Source organism: Misgurnus anguillicaudatus, chromosome 23 (assembly GCF_027580225.2).
Source record: "Misgurnus anguillicaudatus chromosome 23, ASM2758022v2, whole genome shotgun sequence".
Lineage (NCBI taxonomy): Eukaryota > Metazoa > Chordata > Actinopteri > Cypriniformes > Cobitidae > Misgurnus > Misgurnus anguillicaudatus.
In genome coordinates, this window is record NC_073359.2 from 22,447,253 (window position 1) to 22,454,542 (window position 7,290).

At 35.2% G+C, this 7,290-nt stretch overlaps 1 long non-coding RNA gene across 1 annotated transcript; it reads right to left on the reverse strand.

Moving 5' to 3' along the window:
* Window positions 1–600: 600 nt before the first annotated feature.
* LOC141359544 (uncharacterized) lies at window positions 601–5,578 on the reverse strand. The gene is made up of 3 exons (XR_012366038.1): window positions 4,416–5,578; window positions 3,257–3,421; window positions 601–968 (listed from the first exon to the last, which is right to left on the reverse strand). It is a non-coding gene; the product is annotated as an uncharacterized lncRNA (long non-coding RNA).
* Between the last annotated feature and the right edge of the window lie 1,712 nt (window positions 5,579–7,290).

The following is a 7,290-nucleotide window of genomic DNA, read 5'->3' on the forward strand; positions in this document are numbered from 1 at the left end:
AAGTATGTTCTGCCGTTTATCAATTCACTATAGTTAATAGTACAGAATACTATAATATACATGAACAAAGTGTAGTAAATACTATAATAAACTACAGTATAATATAATTTAATTCAGTTTACTATAGTAAATACTGAAGTAAAGTATACTAAAATATTTAATACAATTTCATAATTAGATTTCACAACTTTAGTTAATACTACAAAATACTATAGTATACATGAACAAAGTGTGGTAATTACTGTAATAAACTAAAGTATACTGCACTTTACTTTAGTATACTATAGTAAATATAATGCATAGTAAAGTATGTACTGCAGTTTATCAATTCACAATAGTTAATACTACAGAATACTACAGTATACATAAGCAATGAAAAAAGCCAATGTTGTTTGTGTATATCATACTCAACAGTTTGTGTATCTAAATGTGCATGAATTTGTCATTGGGCTTGTTTGTATAATATTAAAAAATTGTGTCAAATAAACAACAGACAAACAAACAAACACACAAACAAACACACAAACAAGCAAAGTGTAGTAATTACTATAATAAAAGTATACTACAATATAGTAAATACTGAAGTACAGTATACTACAATATTTTGTAATGTTATATTGGTGTTTTAAGGCTACTTCTAAAATCTGCCAGATAGGTAACACTTCAAAACTTTATTTCGATTGTATATAAAAGTAAAACATGTAAAACTTTGTACAACTTTGAAGTGCAGTAATAACTTTTTATGCTTGTATGGCTGTGTTCATGTTTTAACTCGTCTGCAGCTCGCTCTTGCTCTGATGTCCGTCTTATCATTTCTCTCATCTCCTGGTGGTCTCTGTCTTGCAGTGGCTCGTGCACTTTGCGTTGGGGTTAATCTCATCCTGTCATTGCTGAGAGATGAGCAGGGTTTTGTGCTCTCCATATGGCCAGCCTGTCATTCTCTAAGCCCTTCTGTCTCATTGTCCTGTCTGTGAATCATCACCCAAAGGCATCACAGCGTTAGACGGGTTTCTGCATTTGTTATTTCACTTTTTACCTGTGTTTGTTCTTGCAGAAGATAATAGCTCTGTTCTAAAATCTTGTCTCCTGCTAACATGAGCAGGTAGCATCATAAGTCAACATCCAAACTGTACTACATCATCAGACGTGACTGATCTAGAATGTTAATAATATGTCATTGCTAGCATACCAGTCTCTAAAATATAACACACTGATGCTATCCCATATGAAAAAATTGTAGAAAACTTTAGTTTTTATTAGATAGATACTATAGTGTTTTTAAATCCTACTATAGTAAATATTAAAGTATACTACAGTATGTACAATTTTAAGTTTAACAATTCACTATAGTTAATACTACAGTATATATAGCATACAACAAGTGCAGTAGTAAAATTTACTACAGTTTACTATAGTAAATACACGCAATAACATATGCCACAGTATTTACTACAGATTATTAATTCACCATACAACATAATTCAATAGTATACATTAACAAAGTGCAGTAATTATAATTTACTACAGTATACTCCAATTTACATCAGTTTACTTTGTAAATATTAACTTTTTAGTAATTACAGTACTTACTACAGTTTATCAATTCACTATAGTTAGTATTACATATACTATAGCATACATGAACGAAGTGTAGTATTTCTTATAATATACTACAGTACAGAATGCTATGGTATACACTCACCATGTGTAGTAATTAATATAATCAACTATAGAATACTCCAATTTACATTAGTTTACTATAATAAATATTAACATACTACAGTATTTACTACAGTTTATCAATTTACTATAGTAGGTACTACAGATACTATAGACCCTTTAACAGTTGGTAAACATTGTGACGTATTTGTGTGGGCGGGGCTTAGCTGGAGGCAAAAAGAGCCGCAGAGGCAATGTTGACAAGCTTAAAGGAATATTCCATTTTCTTAAAAGAAAAATCCAGATAATTTACTCACCACCATGTCATACAAAATGTTGATGTCTTTCTTTGTTCAGTCGAGAAGAAATTATGTTTTTTGAGGAGGGCTTTGCAGGATTTTTCTCATTTTGATGGACTTTAATAGAGCCCAACATTTAATACTTAACTCACACTTGACAGTTTTTTTCAACAGAGTTTCAAAGGACTATAAACGATCCCAAACGAGGCATAAGGGTCCCATCTAGCGAAACGACCGTCACCCCTGAAAACAAAAATAAAAAATATCCACTTCCAAACCACAACTTCTCGTCCAGATCCGGTCCAGCGCGACGTAACGTAAATGCGTAGTTACGTAGGGAGGTCACGTGTTACATATATAAAACGCACATTTGCGGACCACTGTAAACAATAAACTGACACAAAGACATCAATTAGTATCAGTTGACATACAACAACGTAGGAACACATCTTTCAACACATTGTAAACACTGAGCCGCGTAGTTTTGCGTTCGTCCTCTGTGACCTCTTGACGTGATGACGTATTGCGTGGGGTCACGCTGGCGCATCACGACCGGATCTAGACGACAAGTTGTGCTTTAAAAGTGGATATTTTTTATTTTTATTGTCAAAAATGACAATCGTTTTGCAAGATAAGACCCTTATGCCTCGTTTCGGATTGTTTATAGTCCTTTGAAACTCCGTTGAAAAAAACTGTTAAGTGTTGAGTTGGGTATTGAATGTTGGGCTCTGTTGGAGTCCATTGAAGTGAGAGGGGTCCTGCAGTGTTTTCCTTAAAAAACGTGGTTTCTTCTCGACTGAACAAAGAATGACATCAGCATTGTGGACGACATGGTGGTGAGTAAATTATCTGGATTTTTCTTTTAAGAAAATGGAATATTCCTTTAAGATAGCATGTTTTAGGAGGGATTTATTAAACATGGATGCAGAAGCAGTTTTGGAACTGTCCGAATATGTACAGTCACTGATTCAGCGGGACCGTGACAGCTATTTTTGTAAATTAACTCTTGCGATTTTAACCAGGTTTTGGATATTTCCTAGACAACATATGAATTACTTACAGGTGGTTTGGGTAATTTTGTCTAGGCTTACTGTCTAATGTAACCTATCGCTGGGCTAACTATGATTAGCAATGTGGATTATTTTAAGAGACCATTCAAACGATGGCACACACATCTATCGCTGTATGTTTGTTTAACATTTAAGCTAAACAATAGCGCTGTTGGCGACTTTTCAGAAACTTGCTGATTTGTACTAGATAAAACCAACACAACAGTACATATGCATAGATTATTTTACCTGATATGAAGCACTGCAAACACGAGCATTATTTATGATCATCTCCGTCTAGTCTGTACGCCGTATTGCATTCAACCACAATTGTCTCCTTGATTTCTGTGAAGAAATGTCTGCCGGGATCCGGTAAAACTTTATTTTTGAACCAAAAGTGCTGTTCCTTCTAATCTGGCAGCCAAAAACACAACACGATGACATTTTAAGGTCAAAAACTCAAACTTTTAGTGCGCCGGCTATGAGTTCCTATTTATTTTTTGCCTCCAGCTAAAGAGGGTACGTCACAGTGACGTGGGTGATTAAGGGGTCTATAGTAGGCTATATATTACCAAAATATAGTAATTATTATAATTGACTACAGTATAGTTCAATCTACATCAGTTTACTATAGTAAATATTAAAGTATACTGTGGTATTTACTACAGTTTATCAATTTACTATAGTTAATACTACAGAATGCTATAGTATACACTCACCATGTGTAGTAATTTATATAATAAACAATAGTATACTCCAATTTACATTGGTTTACTATAGTAAATATTAACATATACAACAGTATTTACTACAGTTTATAATTTTCCTATAGTACTTACTATATATACTATAGTAGGCTATATATTAACAAAATGTAGTAATTATTATAATAATTTAAAAACACAACACGATGACATTTTAAGGTAAAAAAACTCAAACTTTTAGTGCGCCGGCTATGAGTTCCTATTTATTTGAGTTCCTATATATTAACAAAATGTAGTAATTATTATAATAATTTAAAAACACAACACGATGACATTTTAAGGTCAAAAACTCAAACTTTTAGTGCGCCGGCTATGAGTTCCTACTTATTTTTTGCCTCCAGCTAGAGCGGTGACGTCACAGTGACGTGGGTGATTTAGGGGTCTATAGGCTATATATTAACAAAATATAGTAATTATTATAATTTACTACAGTATAGTTCAATCTACATCAGTTTACTATAGTAAATATTAAAGTATACTGCAGTATTTACTACAGTTTATCAATTTACTATAGTTAATACTACAGAAAGCTGTAGTATGCAGTAACAATGTGTAATTACTTACATGTGTAAGTACTTACATTTTTAATTATTACCTGTAGAAAAACAATATGAGATGACTATTCCCAAATGAGATAAACATACCTTTCAAAAAGTAAGTGTACTTATGACCCCTCAAAATGCTACCTATGTGGGCCGCTCTCTAGTTTCTGGAACAGAGCCACCGCCTTCCGTTGTTTTTTTTTTTTTAAATCCCTCTGTGGCGCTTCAATTATCTTTCGTCTCGTGAAGTACCACCCATATCCCTCGCTCTCCTCTCTTACTCTTTCATGCCGTTATCGAGGGGCTGTCCACATTTATCAGCACTGTTCTGGTAGTGCGCTTGCCTGTTTAACCGCGTCTGACCTCCCGTCAGTGGAGGCCGCACGGTGCTCGGCTCGGAGTTCAGGCGGAAGAAGCCGGGGTTGACAGACCGGCCCCGTCCAGAACACTCCAGATCCGACAGTAATTGGCTCGCGCCTCTGCTCTCCTTAAGGGCCGCTGACAGCTGGTGGGTGTACTTTTTGCGCACCAATTAGGGCGAGGAAAAGCACATTCCTTTTCCCGAGAAAAGAGAGAGAGAGAGAGTACGGTGTGACAGTGTAGAAAGCTTTGAACACTTCCCCTTTAAGAAAAGTAAAAGATTTGGACAGAAGACAGTCCAATTGCATTTGTTTTATCTTAAGACAACCAATTTGTTTTGAGCATTATCACATAAGTCCTCGAAGAAAATCGGTTAATTGAGATTGTTGAACGGTACAGCCTTCGACTCGGATCCGACTTTATTGCATCATTGCAGTTCAGGGCCGGCACGCTAGACATTAAAAGACAATATCCTTCGAAACGCAGCCACCGGGAACTTTATTTTATAGCGTAATTTTTACTACGAGCACAAACCCAGTAATAAACCCGGTTACATTTTTACTGACGCCCTGAAGGGCTAAAGTGTGCTAAATGCTTCAAAACCCAACCTGCGATTTACGTTTTTGCCCTTTACGAGAAATTATATTTAGTGTTTCGTTGATTTTCTCATTTGGTATCTATTTTCGCTTCCAGTCATTGAGATCCTGTTTCTATACTATAATAGTAAATGCTACTTCCTAACAACCAACTAACCTGTAAATGGCTTCCTTATAGTTGCCTCTGCATATTAAAATGAGACTAGAGAAAGTTTAATATCACAAACATCACCTTTTAAAACGCCTTTTGGCATTTTTAAATCGTAAATGTTTCGATTTTCGCAGTTTAGTCTCATAATGACGCTCTTTCCCAAATGTCCCTAATTTAATGTTTGTACAACTTTTGCCCTTGGAAATGTCTTTTGTTGGAGATAGAAACTGCAAATTATATTTTAAGTGAATTACATTCCCACCTTGCAAATCGAGTTTAGCGAAATGCCTTTGTATACATACAAGTGTGTGTCGTTCTGTTTCCATATCCAACACAGATGACAATAAATCGTATGATCATTTCATGAATCATTTCGTCATTTGTACAAAACATCGGCCCGTAGGAACAGATTAACCTCGGGACGTGACTTTGGTTTACCTGTCATAAGGGATTTGTCAAGGCATGAAAGATATGAAATCAAATATCAGTCTTTTGATTCTTTTAAAGCAATCCCGCGGGGCAGATGTTGGGTACGTACGCAATGTTCCTTTCATGTTAGCACAGAAGGTACATGCGAGCATGAAATCGGATTATTCTCAGACAATGTAGAAATATTTTGATGATGATTTACTGAGTCGCTTTTACTCTGTAAATGCTAGAGATCGCTAAAATAAATAAATCATAAAATCATGCTGTTCGTGTCAAAAGCCAGTCGTCCTGAAGGCAGCCGTGACAATGCGTAAACAATATCAACAGGTAGTAAGCGGGCTAATGTTAGATGCGTTTGAGTACCTTATTATTTTGTCAGTAGGAAACTTTATTTAAAAAAAAATAATAATAATAATATAATTTGTGCTTGCCTGTGCCGTTAAGGGGTTTGTTTAAGTATCAGGAATACAGTAGTAATGTGATATTTCCTTTGGCACAAAACAAATTTGCTGTCTGACCAAATTAAGCTACTTTTTAAAACATTGCATGTGCATTACATCACTTATAGTTACACTCTAAAAATGGCTGGGTTATTTTTGACCCATAATGGGTAAATATTGGACAGAACACGTGCTGGGTTAAAAATTGACCCAGTTCTGGGTTATTTAACTGCTGGGTTATTATACCCCATGGTTGCATAACAATAACCCAACATTGGGTAATTTTTAACCCAGCACGGGGTAATTTTTAACCCAGCACGTGTTCTGTCCAATATTTACCCATTATAAGTCAAAAATAAGCGAGCCATTTTTAGAGTGTACTATATTTATGTATGCAAATAGCAGCTTATGTCTCAAAATGCATGTGTTCATAATGGATGTGCTCCTTTAGCATTGCATTAGCAGACCAAAATGTCATGGGTTTGATAAAACATATACAGTATCTTGAATGCACAGTAAGATGGTTTGTATTAATGCTTCTGCCAAATATGTAAATATTAAAGAATATATGAAGAGTTTGGTTCCGAAATGCAATAAACAGCTTTATTTTTAAATTACCACCAAAATCAGTATTGTATTAGGTATTAAAAAGTACATTTTTGATTTTACGCAAAATCCGAAATCCAGCGTGTTATTCTGTCATCTTTTCTCCTTTTTTTCCAAAACGCGACAAACGCCAGTCCTCTTCCTCTGCAGAATGCAATAAATCCGCTCAACCAATCACAGTGCACCATTTCACGCATTGTAAACACCAATGGCGGCGGGTTGAATACACACAGAATCCTAGTTTTCCTCATCTACTTTGTGATCAACAAACAAACAAAAACAAAAATGTTTTAATAAGACAATAAAATTGAATAATTTACATGAGACACTCGGGCGAAGGAAAAATGCCGGCTTTTGCTTGTTCTCACACGAGAGCATCAAGCTTCTATCATGCT